Source organism: Odocoileus virginianus, chromosome 34 (assembly GCF_023699985.2).
Source record: "Odocoileus virginianus isolate 20LAN1187 ecotype Illinois chromosome 34, Ovbor_1.2, whole genome shotgun sequence".
In the NCBI taxonomy this organism is placed as follows: domain Eukaryota; kingdom Metazoa; phylum Chordata; class Mammalia; order Artiodactyla; family Cervidae; genus Odocoileus; species Odocoileus virginianus.
This window is the reverse complement of record NC_069707.1, coordinates 4,222,396-4,237,284: the sequence shown is the minus strand read 5'-3', so window position 1 is coordinate 4,237,284 and position 14,889 is coordinate 4,222,396. Positions and strand designations below refer to the sequence as shown.

General features: G+C 42.3%; 1 long non-coding RNA gene across 1 annotated transcript; it reads right to left on the bottom strand.

Moving 5' to 3' along the window:
• Positions 1-1,075: 1,075 nt before the first annotated feature.
• LOC110123282 (uncharacterized) lies at positions 1,076-14,657 on the bottom strand. The gene is made up of 3 exons (XR_002309484.2): positions 14,559-14,657; positions 13,718-13,795; positions 1,076-2,041 (listed from the first exon to the last, which is right to left on the bottom strand). It is a non-coding gene; the product is annotated as an uncharacterized lncRNA (long non-coding RNA).
• Between the last annotated feature and the right edge of the window lie 232 nt (positions 14,658-14,889).

Below are 14,889 nucleotides of genomic sequence, written 5' to 3'. Positions count from 1 at the left end.
AGAAAAATAATTCCCAGCATGCAACCTATGTACTGGAGATCCTGAAAAGACAAAAGAGTCTATTCCCACAGTTAACACTATATATATTTTTTATGGTAAAAGAACAGGGTAGTTTGCTGTTCATTCTGTAGGCAGGAAAAAAAAAAATGTAAGTTCTATTTTTTTTTGCAAAATGTTCCAGAGACTTTTCCAAGAGATAAAGGAATGCTGCTACTTACTTATCAGCTGAATGTAGATAAACACTGCATTTTTCTAATATATAACACTTCAATCATTTGTCTCTTATTTAATGTGTCAATAAGTCACTTAGCAAATATTTAACTAAGGACTATAATGTGCAAGAAATTGTGAAGGATATTGAGTTGTATGAAAACTTAGTTGCTGTTTCCTGGGAATTTGCAAGCAAGTAAGAAGAGAAGAAATAAATGCAACTAATGCCAAAAAATGGCCAAAAATTGAACAATTCAAATACTTATTCAAGTCTTGGGAATGTGATTTTTGCTTGGCCTTACCTCAAAATGACCCTCATGCTGGAAGGATTGAGAGCAGGAGGAGAAGGGGGCAACAGAGGATGAAATGGTTGGATGGCATCAGTGACTCAATGGACATGAGTTTGAGCAAGCTCCGGGAGATGGTGAAGGACAGGGAGGTCCATGGGTTTGCAGAGTCAGACACGACTGAATGATTGAACAGCAACAACTTGAAAAATGTAACACGAGGGCAAAAAAACTTGACGGAAAGGTATGACCTTTTAGAAATGTATTTAAAATAATATGTTAAAAATTGTGGCGTCTTCACTCTGTATGATAGTCTCTAGTTCCATCCATTGGCTTCCCTGGTAGCTCAGACATTAAAGGACCTGCCTGCAATTCAGCAAACTTGGTTTGATCCCTGGGTCAGGAAGATCCCCTGGAGAAGGGAGAGGTTCCATCCACATCTCTGCAAATAATGGGTGGGATGGGGAGTGGTGGGAGGGAGGTGCAAGAGAGAGGGGACATATGTATATACACAGCTGATTGGCTTTGTTGTACTAACACAGCATTGTAAAACAACTGTAATACAATAAAAATAAGAATAACATTTTAAATTATATTTCAAAGAAAAAAATATGTGACAATATATTTCATCAGTGTGGGCACACACATTGCAAAAGATATAAACAGAAACATCAATAAAAGACAGTCAGGAGGCTAAGGAAATGGGGAGGGCTCTCAGGCCCTATGATGACAGTAGGTCAGTTCAGTTCAGTTCAGTCGCTCAGTCGTGCCCGACTTTTTGTGACCCCATGGACTGCAGCATGCCAGGCTTCCCTGCCCATCACCAACTCCTTGAACTTGCTCAAACTCATGCCCATCGAGTCAGTGATGCCATCCAACCATATCATCCTCTGTCATTCTGTTCTCCTGCTGTCCTTAATCTTTCCCAGCATCAGGATCTTTTCCAGTGAGTCAGTTCTTCACATCAGATGGCCAGAGTATTGGAGTTTCAGCCTCAGCATCAGTCCTTCCAATGAATATTCAGGACTGATTTCCTGTAGGATGGACTGGTTGGATCTCCTTGCAGTCCAAGGGACTCTCAAGAGTCTTCTCCAACACCACAGTTCAAAAGCATCAATTCTCCGGTGCTCAGCTTTCTTTATAGTCCAACTCACATGCATACATGACTACTGGCAAAACCATAGCTTTGACTAGACAGACCTTTTTAGCAAAGTAATGTCTCTGCTTTATAATATGCTGTCTAGGCTGGTCATAGCTTTTCTTCCAAGGAGCAAGTGTCTTTTAATTTCTTGGGTGCAATCACCATCTGCAGTGATTTTGGAGTGCCCCAAAATAAAGTCTGTCATTGTTTTCATTGTTTCTCCATTTATTTGCCATGAAGCCATGGGACCGGATGCCAGGATCTTAGTTTTTAGAAAGAAGAAATGTTTCCTTTTCTTGTCTGGAAAGTGCTCAGACAATAAGACTGTGCCACAGCTCTGTCAATGAAGAACCTCTGTACTTGGAAGAGCTCTTAATTCCTCCCATGGAATGGTAGGTTAGGGCTTGAGGAGAGATTTAGAGACATTCAGAGGACTCTTTCTGGAGGAGGAATAGCTCTAGCTGGGTCTAACCTAATAATAATAAATATACCATCTAATATGGCTTCCCAGGTGGTTCACTGGTAAAGAACTCACCTGCCAATGTAGGCGATGCGAGAGATGTGGGTTCAGTCCCCGGGTCTGGAAGATCCCCGGGAGAAGGAAATGGCAACCCACTCCAATATTCCTGCCTGGAAAATTCCATGGACAGAGGAACCTGATGGGCTATAGTCAATGGGGTCCCAAAGAGTTCGGCAAGACTGAGCATGCATAGACACATACTATCTACTATTTATTGAATGATTTATTTGTGCCAGGCACTGTTTTAGATGCCTTCCATTCATCATAGTATTTATCCTCAGCAACAATTCTGAATTAAATATGCTTATTCACAATTTAGGGCTTCCCACATGATGCTAGTGGTAAAGAACCCACCTGCTGATGCAGGAGATATAAGAGATGTGGGTTTGATCCTTGGGTTGGGAAGATCCCCTGGAGGAGGGCATGGCAACCAGCTTGAGTATTCTTGCCTGGAGAATTCCATGGACCAAGGAGCCTGGCTACAGTTCATAGGGTTGCAAAAAGGTTGGACAGGACTGAAGTGACTTAGCATGCACACATGCATTCACAATTTAAGGGGGCTAAAGCTTAGAAAGATTCATTGACATGCAGAGTTTCTAAGTGGTAAAGCTGGGAATTTAGACAAGGTCTCACAGATTCCAAACCCTGTTCTCTTAGCAGAGTTAAAACTGTTCCAGAAGAGAGGTTCTTAGCTTCTGGTCACAGGAGGATATGATTGCAGACCCAGACATCAGCACAGGCTCTGCCTTGGAGATTCGTGGAGCTGCACTGAGAAGTGGAAATACCAGCTGGCGATCATGACCAGCCTACAGAGGTGTGGAGGGGGGACAGGTGAGAGATGAGGCTGAGGCCCAAGGACCAGATTTAAAGGATGCTTATTACAATAAGCTGAGGGGCTTGGTCTTCTTTATCTTGACAATAAGTGTGTTAGTTGCTCAGTCGTGTCCAACTCTTTGCAACCCCACAGACTATAGCCCACCAGGCTCCTCTGTCAATAGAATTCTCCAGGAAAGAGTACTGGAGTGGGTTGCTATTTCCTTCATCAGGGATCTTCCTGACCCAGGGATCGAACTAGAGTCTCCTGCATTGCAGGCAAATTCTTTACCATCTGAACTACCAGGGAAGTCCCTATCTTGACAATATGGGTAGATAACAGAAGATTAAAAGTGATAGCATGATTAGACTTGCATCATGCAAAAATTGAAGACGAAAGGAGACGAGGGCAGCAGAGGATGAGATGGTTTAACAGCGTCACTGACTCAGTGGACATGAACTTGAGCCAGCTCTGGGAGATAGTGAAGGACAGGGAAGCCTGCGGTGCTGCAGTCCATGAGGTCACAAAGAGTTGAACATGACTTAGCGACTAAACAATATGCCAAGAAAGATCTCACTGTTGGCCTTGTGCCATGGGGGCTGCATTTCTCTTTTGGGCCTTGGATCCCTGAGAAGAAGAGCTACGGCCACCAGGAGGGGTGGGGCGTGGGGGGGTTGGGGGTGGAGCTAAGACCTCAGAGTTTGCAGAACTCTAGTTCTTGTGTGTAAGATGACTTTTCAGAATCTACAGGGATTTACAAAGTCTGTTCATTTTACAAATGAAAAAGAGTCAAGCCCAAAATGGTTGCATGGAGCCTGGAAGCTGTTGAAGATTTTAGTGAATGTTCAGGTCTTCTGGCTTCATGACTTTGGATTATTTAATGGTTCTTATAACACCAGCATGGAAGGGCTCTGATCCTGGGAGCCTGAGTTGAGGAGGCTGAGATGGTGTCATTCATTCTGCCTATTGCTGTTTTCCCAGTTGGAGGGCATAGGGTCTCAGTAAGTAAATGTATTTTGCCACAAGCCTACTGAGCTATGAATAATAAGTGTAAATTTTTCATTTTTACCCCATTAAACTTTTATAATAAAGTGCTTCATTTGTCTTTGTCATTGACAGGTGTTATCCACTTCACATTTCACACTTTATCAGATATTCAGGGCACAGAGTTGCTTTATTTTGTTTTGTTTAGTGGCTAAGTCATGTCCTACTCTTCTGTGACCCCATGGATTGTAGCCCACCAGACTCCTCCGTCCATGGGATTTTCCAGGAAGAATACTGGAAAAGACTGCCATTTCCTACTTCAGGGGATCTTCCTGACCCAGGGATCCAACCTGCATCTCCTGTATTAACAGGTGGGTTCCTTACCATAGAGGCACCAGGGAAACCCATTGCTTTATTTGGGCTACCACAAAACACGGTTTCAAGGGATGCCTGCCCAGGAGACAGTCTTGGGAGGCCACTGTGTTACCATGGGAAGATCTCAGGGTCAAAAGACCCGGCCTGCAGATTCAGACCTGGGGTAAACAGCTGCACAGACCAGGGAAGCACACCTCATTTCTCTAACATTCTGTTTATCTGGAAAACACACACACACAAAACTGCACAAGAATATTTTTTCTCAATTTTTAAGCATTAAATGAAATAATGTATAATCAACTCAGTTTACTTTTTTTAAAGACAACTTTTGGTGAATAATATGTCTGGTTACAAAGCAAACTATCTTTGGGTATAATCAACTTGTAAAGTGGTTATATCAATTTTTTTTCCTCCACATCTGGAGATATTTTTATTTTTTTATTTTTTGGAGATATTTTTAAAAGCTAGAAAAATTCAACTTTAAAATTTTAAAGTCATTAGTGTTGACTAGAAATTTTTCACAAGTGTGGACATTTTTTATGACCTTGATTAAGCTAGGTGGACCCAGAGCCATCTCTGGCTTCTACCTTATAAAGTCCCACAGATTTTCCCTTTTCATGCTGGAAAGTACACACTAATGGAAAGAGGCTTGGAAGTCAAATCTGATCCCTGTACCCCATCACATTAATTAAACCTCAGACAGTTTTGTGTAAAGTAGAAAAAACAAGCTTTACTGCTTTGCCAGGCAAAGGGGGCCACAGAGGGCTAATGCCTTCAAGACTGTGTGTCTCCATCTGGTGAGAAGTTTTATAGGCATGATTTAAAGAGGGGTATGATCAGCTTGTAGACATTCTTCTGATTGGGGTGAGTGGGCATCAGCATCATCAACCTTCTGGTTCCAACTGGTCTGGGGTCTACAAGCTTGTGGGTAGCATATCTTTAAATTCTCCCACCTGGTGAGGATTTTAGTTCCTGCAAAACAGCTCAAAGATATTGTCATGAGTATCCCTGGAGGAAGAGTCAGGACCCTGCCCCAAGAGCGCACTGTTATTTCTGTTCCTCCGTATCCAGATCTCCTCCTTTCCATAATTAGCAACTGTTTGAACCTACCTGTTGGAATTTAGGGAAGATCTTGGAGGCTGAATGAAGCCTATTTCCCATAATCAAGAAATGGAGGGCACAGAAAGTGTTTTGCACCCAGGAGGCCCATGGGATTCTGCTTGCTGTCAGCTTTTCTTCTTGAAATATTTCATAGATGCCAATAATTTTATGTGCACTACACTAAAGGATGATCATGCATATGCAAGTTAAATGTCCAACAACATTTGTAGATAATAAATATGGGTAAATCAGTTCAGGCTTCCCAGGTAGCTAAGTCATAAAGAATCTGCCTGCCAAGTAGACACAGGAGATATGAGTTCCATCCCTGGGTTGGGAAGATCCCCTGGAAGAAAAAAAATGGCACCCACTTCAGTGTTCTTGCCTGGAAGACCCCATGGAAAGAGGAGTCTGGCGGGCTACCTTTCAGGGAGTCACAAAAAAACCAACAAGATTGAGCATGGACCCACAAATCAGTTCAATCTTTCTTTTCCCTAAGACTCTCACAAATTAATTTTTAGACATTAGGTGCATGAAGTCCTGTGCTATGAATACACTATAAGCAAACTCCATCACAAGTACTGTTCAGTTCAGTTCAGTTCAGTCCCTCAGTCGTGTCTGACTTTTTGTGACCCCCATGGACTGCAGCACGCCAGGCTTGCCTGTCCATCACCAACTCCTGGAACTTTCTCAAACTCATGTCCATCGAGTCAGTGATGCCATCCAGCCATCTCATCCTCTGCTATCCCCTTCTCCTCCCACTTTCAATTTTTCCCAGCATCAGGGTCTTTTCCAGTGAGTCAGTTCTTCACATCAGGTGGCCAAAGTGTTGGAGTTTCAGCTTCAGCATCAGTCCTTCCAATGAATATTCAGGACTGATTTCCTTTAGGATAGACTGGTTGGATCTCATTGGTGTCCAAGGGACCCTCAAGAATCTTCTCCATCACCACAGTTGAAAAGCATCAATTCCTCAGTACTCATCTTTCTTTATAGTCCAACTCTCACATCCATACATAACTACTGGAAAAACCATAGCTTTGACTAGACAGACCTTTGTTGGCAAAGTAATGTCTCTGCTTTTTAAAATGTTGTCCAGGTTGGTCATAACTTTCCTTCCAAGGAGAAAGCGTCTTTTAATTTCAGGACTGCAGTCACCATCTGCAGTGATTTTGGAGCCCCCAAAATAAAGTCTCTCACTGTTTCCCCATATATTTGCCAAGAAGTGATGGGACCAGATGCCATGATCTTAGTTTTCTGAAAGTTGAGTTTTAAGCCAACTTTTTCACTCTCCTCTTTCATTTTCATCAAGGGGCTCCTTAGTTGTTCTTTGCTTTCTGCCGTAAGGTTGATGTCATCTGAATATTTGAGGTTATTGATATTTCTCCCATCAATCTTGATTCCAGCTTGTGTTTCATCCAGTCCAACATCTCTCATGATGTACTCTGCATATAAATTAAATAAGCAGGGTGACAATATACAGCCTTGAGGTACTCCTTTTCCTATCTGGAACCAGTCTGTTGTTCCCTGTCCAGTTCTAACTGTTGCTTCCTGACCTGCATACAGATTTCTCAGGAGGCAGGTCAGGTGGTCTGGTATTCCCATCTCCTGAAGAATTTTCAGTTTGTTGTGATTCACACAGTCAAAGGCTTTGGCATAGTCAGTAAAGCAGAAGTAGATGTTTTTCTGGAACTCTCTTTTTCAATGATCCAACAGATGTTGGCAATTTGATCTCTGGTTCCTCTTCCTTTTGTAAATTCAGCTTGAACATCTGGAAGTTCACAGTTCACAAAATGTTGAAGCCTAGCTTGGAGAATTTTGAGGATTACTTTGCTAGCGTGTGAGACGAGTGCAATTGTTTGGTAATTTGAGCATTCTTTGTCATTGCCTTTCTTTGGGATTGGAATGAAAACTGACCTTTTCCAGTCCTGTGGCCACTGCTGAGTTTTCCAGGTTTGCTGGTATACTGATTGCGGCACTTTCACAGCCTCATCTTTTAGGATTTGAAATAGCTCAACTGGACTTCCATCACCGCCACTAGCTTTGTTCATAGTGATGCTTCCCAAGGCCTGCTTGACTTTACATTCTGGGATGTCTGACTCTAGGTTAGTGATCATGCCATTGTGGTTATCTGGGTTGTAAAGATCTTTTTTGTACAGTTCCTCTGTGTATTCTTGCCATCTCTTCTTAATATCTTCTGCTTCTGTGAGGTCCCTACCATTCCTGTACTTTCTTGAGCCCATCTTTGCATGAAATGTTCACTTGGTATCTCTAATTTTCTTGAAGAAATCTCTAGTCTTTCCGGGTCTATTGTTTTCTCTATCCCTTTGCACTGATGACTGAGGAAGGCTTTCTTATCTCTCCTTGCTATTCTTTGGAACTCTGCATTCAATTGGGTATATCTTTCTTTTTCTTCTTTGCTTTTGGCTTCCCTTCTTTTCACAGCAATTTGTGAGGCTTCCTCAGATAGCCATTTTGCTTTTTTGCATTTCTTTTTCTTGGGGATGATATTGATCACTGCCTCCTGTACAATGTCACAAACCTCCATCTATAGTTTGTCAGGCACTGTATATCAGATCTAATCCCTTGTATCTATTTCTCACTTCCACTGTATAATTGTAAAGGATTTGCTTTAGTTCATACCTGAATGGTCTAGTGGTTTTCCATACTTTCTTCCATTTCAGTCTGATTTTGGCACTAAAGAGTTCATGATTCAAGCCACAGACAGCTCCCAGTCTTGTTTTTGCTGACTGTATAGAGCTTCTCCATCTTTGGCTGCAAAGAATATAATCAATCTGATTTCCATATTGACCATCTGGTTATGTCCTTGTGTAGAGTCTTCTCTAGTGTTGTTGGACGAGGGTGTTTGCTATGACCAGAGCATTCTCTTGGCAAACCTCTCTTAGCCTTTGCCCTGCTTCATTCTGTACTCCAAGGCCAAATTTCCCTGTTACTCCAGGTATTTCTTGAGTTCCTACTTTTGCATTCCAGTCTGCTATAACAAAAAGGACATCTTTTCTGGGTGTTGGTTCTAGAAGGTCTTGTAGGTCTTCAAAGAACTGTTCAACTTCAGATTCTTCAGCATTACTGGTTGGGGCATAGACTTGGATTACTGTGATAGTGAATTGTTTGCCTTGGAAACGAACAGATCCTTCTGCCATTTTTGAGACTGCATCCAAGTACTGCATTTCAGACTCTCTTGTTGACTATGATGGCTACTCCATGTCTTCTAAGAGATTCTTGCCCACAGCAGTAGATATAATGGTCACCTGAGTTAAATTCACCCATTCCAAGTCCATTTTAGTTCTCTGATTCCTAAAATGTTGATGTTCACTCTTGCCATCTCCTCTTTGAGCATTTCCAATTTGCCTTGATTCATGGACCTAACATTCCCAGTTCCCATGCAGTATTGCTCTTTACAGCATCAGACTTACTTCCATCACCAGTCACATCCCCTCCTGGGCATTGTCTATGCTTTGGCTCCATCCCTTCACTCTTTCTGGAGTTATTTCTCCACTGATCCTCGGTAGCATATTGGCACCTACCGACCTGGGGAGTTTATGTTTCAGTGTCCTATCTTTTTGCCTTCTCATACTGTTCTTGGGGTTTTCAAGGCAAGAATACTGAAGTGGTTTGCTATTCCCTTCTCCAGTGGACCACGTTTTATCAGAACTCTCCATCATAACCCGTCCATCTTGGGTGGGCCTCCAAGCACTTAATGTGGATTAAGTTTTGCTGTTGTTCCCACACTAATATGAGACTAAGTGTAATTCCCAGTAGTAAGTTCTACACACACACAAACACACACCCCACACACCTTTCAATTGACACCACAGCAGCGTTATCTTAATGGGTCTTCACTTCTGGGTCCCCCCTCAGGAATGCTGTTAGTCTCCATTATTATGCCACAGGGCATCATTGTTATCCCCAGTAGCTGTACTATCCACATCCCTTTTTCTACCTAGGAGGGTCCCCTGCTTACCTAAATGTAGCTGCTGCTCTCAACCTCACAGCACAGCTCCAGACTTTGGAAAAGGCACTGGGCAGCTGGTAGACCAGATGGATGATCTTTAGTTGTAGGGTTTATATATTAACAGGACAGGAAAACATCTGGGTATTGGCAATAAAGTGCGACCCTGCTTTCTCTGATTTGGTGACCCAAAAACATCTGCTTTTAAAACTTAGGGGATTTGAGATAAATTCCAAAAACCTAGAATTTTGGTCAAATTAAATTCTATTGATGATGGTCTATTTGCAAATTGGAAACCCAAGTTATTACTCTGTTATGTTTTTCAAATTAAGACAGAAGACGAATACGGCCTTGGGCTCTTAACTGCGTGTATGTGCATGCTGTCTTGTGCGACTCTTTATGACCCTATCGCCCGCTGTAGCAGCCCAGGCTGCTCTGTCCACGGCATTCTTCCGACAAGAATACCAGAGTGGGCTGCTGTTTCCTCCTCCAGGGACCTTCCTAACCCCGGGGTGGAAGCTGCTGTCTCCTTCACTGGCAGGTGGATTCTTTTATCACTGAGCCACCAGGGAAGCCCTAACTCATATGCAGAAAGCAGCAAAATCACCTTTGTCAGTGGCTTCTGCTTCAAAGGAAAGAGTTTGATTGGAAAGGCCCAGAGTCCTTCCCCACCTGATGCGGTCCTTCCTGATGGGAGTGCATTTCCCAGCTCTGCAGCTGGAAGGCAGAGGCCCCATCACCCCTAGAGCAGCCCGGCCAGCCAGTAGCAAAGTGTCCTGATCTGGGTCTCAAGGTCTCAGTTTCATTAAAGCGAACCCTGGATGCTCAGGAACCAGGAGAGAAGGGAACGCCACCCTTAACTTTCTGTGCTCTCCAGGCCCAATAAAGCCCTGATCCCTTTTACAAACTCTAAAGCCTGACATACCTAGGCTAAGTTAGAAGGTGATGTGCGTGGGTGAGTGTTAAGTCACTTCAGTCATGTCCGGCTGTCTGCGACTCTATGGACTGTAGCCCACCCGGCTCCTTTATCCGTGGAATTCTCCAGGCAAGAATACTGGAGTGGGTCACCATTTGCTTTTCCAGGGGGAGCTTCTGGATTCGGAGATGGAACCCACGTCTCCCGCGGTTCCTGCATAGCAGGCGAGTTCTTTACCACTGAGCCACTGCAGATATGGGAGATGTGTCAATCCCAGGATCTGCAAATTGGAGAGGATCTGAGAGGGTTCTTATTCCAGGCTAGTGTTAGGGACCTTGATTTGGTATGTAACCTCTTCTATGGACAATTATAATGTGTTGACTTGTAAACACTGGCAGTACGGAATGTGATTTTTTTTTCCAAGCAATGAATTTAGATTTTAGAACAAACCAGATGATTTCTTTAGAAAGTTTTAAAATAAGTGTTCTTGGTTATTTACATATTTATTTTATGTTACTGGTTTGTCTCTTAAAAAAAAAAAGCTTGAAGATATATCTTTATTTATATCTGTATCTATGTCTATTCATTAGATAGTCTATGGCTAGGTCTATGCTTTCCTCATGGCTCAGAAGGTGAAGAATCTGCCTGCGATGTGGAAAACCTGGGTTCGATCCCTGGGTGGGGAAGATGCCTTGGAGGAGGTCATGGCAACCCACTCCACTATTCTTGCCTGGAGAACCCCATGGGCAGAGGAACTTGGTGGGCTACAGTGCAAAGGGTCACAAAGGGTTGGACATGACTGAGTGACTAAGCACACATATCTATCTATCTAGGGATTTTTTAAACACCATTTGCTTTGGGCAACAAATTTTCATTTTAAGTTTCTCTGTAAAATTATTGAGAAAATAGCTCTAATACTTGTGTGGTTTTCTGGGAGGATGGTTCTCAGTAGCACAAAAAAGAATTGAATGTCTGCATCCTCACTCTGCAGACTCTTGGAAGCCATGATGCTATCCTGGCAGGAAGATGCTGAGTTTCAGGGGCTGCTGGATTCTGTAGCCGTTCCTTCATCTACTTCATCCATTTTCTCTACCTGTCTTTGTTCTCCTTAAATACTAAATGTCAGCAGAATCAATTCATCAGAACAGAGGTCATTCTCATTGCAGCTCAGTAAATTGTCCACATTAAGAAAAAGCAGGAAATCTAAGCAGCACAGCATCAGCAAATTGTCACAACATCAGCTACTCAAACTCCCCGAGCTGGGTGTATCATGACAGTGAAGAAATAAAACAGGAGAGAGTGAAGATGGTGAATGTGTTGACCTCTGGCACTCTCCCTCCGTGATGCTTCAAATCTGGTTGCCCGGGAAGCATGTTATGAAGACCTGGGTTTCCTGAGGGCCTTGGAAAGCAGGGGTCAAGATGCTGTCTGAAGAGACTGACTCCAGTGCTGCCTCTGGGGTCCCCTCCCACCCCCAGGTAGAATGTGGCTCTGAGCTTTCCAAGTTTGGCTCTTAGGGAAGAGTCCAGGGTGTGCAGGCATCTCCACAGGCGAAACCACAGGGATGGTTCCAGGAATTTCTTACATACCAGTGTGCAAGTGCATGACGTGGGAAGCTTTTCTCCCAAGCCTGGCAGAACCCCAGGGGCACAGAGAGTGTTACAGGCGCCTCTCAGAGGGGCGCAGGGCAAGGAGACAAGTCATCTAGAGTTCTGCCCCATCTGTGTCACCTCTGTCTTCACCTCACTGCTGTGGGCACGTTTTGGAGGAGTAACTATACGGGAACACGTAGCAGGTGGGCATTACTAGTTCTTCCTGCTCACCCGCTTCCCACTTGAGTGCAGCAAGGTCTTAGTACACTAAGGACATTAAGATCTTACTACTTCCCCATGCAAGCAGCAAGAAGTGTTTCTGCCAGGTTGTTGATATTCTGCAAAGTAATTAAATTCCTGCAGCTACCTCAGAGCACTTAAATTATTATCCAGGTATGTCTCAGCAGAAGTGAGAAATATTTTTAATGATAACAGAGATGTGTAGCAAACAATTTAGAAATATACAATACTCTCCTGTCAATTTCACATAGCGAATTCAATCTCATGGAATGCTTTCACTGATTTTTGAAAAACTGTTTTCATGGTCAACTTATGGTTGCAATTGCCTACCGAGTGTACCCATAAATGAATATTCATTAAGGACTTTGTTTACATTAATGAGCAAGGTGAATGTGAAACAACAAAAATGTACGAAGAACTTCACTAGTTCATCAATAATAAAAGAGACTTTTTTGAATTGGAAAATGCTTTTGAGCACTGGAACAACATTCCCTCCATTTTGGTGCCATTTATAATGTGATAGTTACAGACACAAAGTATTCTTTAGTATAATTTGCTTCTTAATTGAAGTATAATACTGTTTTTGTGTTTCTCTGATTTTTTTCGCTTAGCATAAGTCTATCCATGTTGTTGCAAATGACAAAAGTTCATTCTTTTTTGTGGTTGAGTTATTCCTCTGTGTATGTGCGTACTTTTCTACATCTTTATCTATTCATCTTTTGAGGTGCACTTAGGTTGCTTCCATATTTTGGCAATTTTAAATAATGTTGCTATGAACACCGGAGTGCATGCATCTTTTTAAATTAGTGTTTTCATTTTTTTCAAATATATACTCAGGAATGAAATTGCTGGGTCATATATTAATAACAGCTCTATTTTTAGTTTTTGAGAAAACTCCATATTCCATACTGTTGTTCCACAGTGGCTACACAGATTTACATTCCCACTTGAGAGTAACAAACGTTCCCTTTTGTCTACATCTTTGCCAGCGTTTGCTATTTCTGTCCTTTATGATGACCCCATTCTGGTAGATGTAAGGTGACGTCTTATTGTGTGTTGTGGGGGGGGTTCCTTTTGTGTGTGTGTGGTTTTGATTTGCATTTCTCTAATGATTTATTATATTGAGTATCTTTTCATATGCCTGTTGGCTATCTGAATGTCCTCTTTGAAACGCTGTCTGTTCAGGTCTTCTGCCCGTTTTTTAATTGGGTTGTTTGTTTTTTGATGTTGAGTTGCATAAGCTATTCATACGCGTTGCGTATTAGGCCATCAGCTGCAGCCCACCAGGCTCCTCTGTCCCCGGGACTCTCCGCGCTGGAACACCGGAGTGGGTTGCCTCTCATTTCCTCCAGGGAATCTTCCCGACCCACGGACTGAGCCTGGGTCTCCTTCATTCCAGGCAGCTTCTTTACTGACTGAGCTACAGGGAAGTTCTCATCAGTTATATCATTTGCAAATATCTTCTCCCATTTATTCAGCTTTTTTCTAATTTAATCTATGATATCCTTTGCTGTGCAAAGGTGTTTTTAACCACTTTCTATATCTAAACAGTCAACAAAACAACAAGTCAAACCTGAAGTGTAGTATTTGCGGGTTTCTGTGGTGTGAGTTCTCCCACTATAGCTGATGTCAAACTGTCCACAAGACTTTCCTGAAGAAAGAATAGAAAGAGCTGTGTGGCAGCATGGTTAGTTTGTACTCCCTCCACAGGAGACAATAAAATCAACAACCTGAAGAATGTAGGGAACACAGCAATGTAGGAGAATAAATGATAAATGAGAAGTTTTGAGTATTTATTGCCTTTGCATTTAGTATAATTTATTTGATTGTAAGTTTATATAGTTTAGTTACTAATAAATTTCTGTTGAACAATGGGCTTGTAAACTTTTTGAACATCTGATCATCAGCTCTTGAACTTTTGATCAAGATCAAAAGATCTTGAACTTTTGTTCACCCCTGAACACTGAAGGTTCTTGGTTTCCTGTCCCGAAGGATCATGAGAAGTGCTGATCTCATTTCCTTATGTCTTAACCCAATAACCAATGGAGATCTGATGCTTACAACTCATATTCTACCACCCAAATCTACAATAATTAAGAGATACTTCTGCAGTTTATGTTAAGGGTGAGAGGACAGAAGTTATCAATGTAGCATTCAAAGGAGAACCTGTTTATATGCTTTTCAAGTTATTTAGATTCTTCAAAAGAGTGCAAATAAAGAATAGTGAAAGACATTTGCACAAATATATGAGGCTTATGAAGATCTACAGCCAAATAATCAGTCATTATTTTTGAAATATTACTGTGCATGCTCACAATTATGTTGGCTTAGTCTCAAAACCCAAAAGAGGGGATTCATTGCACAGTGCTCTCACGTATGGGCTTCCCAGATGGCGATAGTGGTAAAGAACACACCTGCCAATGTTGAAAAGGTAAGTAATGTGGGTTCGATCCCTGGGTCAGGAAGATCCCCTGGAGGCAGCATGGCAACCCACTCCAGTATTCTTGGTTGGAGAATCCTATGGACAGAGGAGCCTGGTGGGCTACAGCCCATGAGGTTGCAGAATTGGAGACGAATAAAGTGACTTAGCATGCACACCCTCTCACATATGCCTCTTCCCATAATAAGTAAGCATTCCATATAAGTGAAAGAAAGTTAAGATTCTAGACAACACATACAAGATTATCAGTGATCATAGTGGATAAACTACTTTTTCATTCCACTCCGAACTAAATGTTCTGATTT